The following is a 674-nucleotide window of genomic DNA, read 5'->3' on the forward strand; positions in this document are numbered from 1 at the left end:
TATAACTTAATAAAAACAAGCTATTTTAAACAATTTCAACAGAATGAGAACTATTTCATTCAATAAAATTGTTACTCACCTTCAGGTGTATATCAGCCCAAGAATTAATGAAGAGGCAAGTATTTACTTCGGTTAGCTTGCACAGCGAATATTGTTTTATTTTATGTTCCTGTCATTAGTACAGATGACCGGAACTGCGTAAAAGTCCAAATACACAGCAGCTGCTCTCCAAGGGAGTTGCGGAATATGTCTAAAATAGTTTGCATTTAACGTTTAGGTTAGCTAAGCTACCTAGCTCAGGCATAGCAGGAGCTCTAGCTCTGCGCCGCCACAACTATCCATATTGCTATGGTAACAAAGGGCGTCTGCAGCAGCAACATCCGTTTCTATGCTTTGCCTGACGAATGAGTTCCCGTTTTTTATTTACGTTACAACTGAGCGTCATTTGCTTACTTTGAAAGGCGGAAATTGTGAGTTCACTTCTGATTAAGCTCTATTTCTGGCATGACCCGCTATAAAAGCATCACGCTTATCGTAAAGTTATAAAACGTTTCCGAGACCTTTGTTTGAAAAGAAATAGGAAATAAATATGGATTCATAAAGAAGAAATAGTATTGTATTTTTGAATGGTATATTTGGTTAATTTACGTAACGTTATACTAAATGTTTCTGAC

This window comes from Sinocyclocheilus grahami, unplaced genomic scaffold (assembly GCF_001515645.1).
Source record: "Sinocyclocheilus grahami isolate Dianchi unplaced genomic scaffold, SAMN03320097.WGS_v1.1 scaffold4203.1, whole genome shotgun sequence".
Lineage (NCBI taxonomy): Eukaryota > Metazoa > Chordata > Actinopteri > Cypriniformes > Cyprinidae > Sinocyclocheilus > Sinocyclocheilus grahami.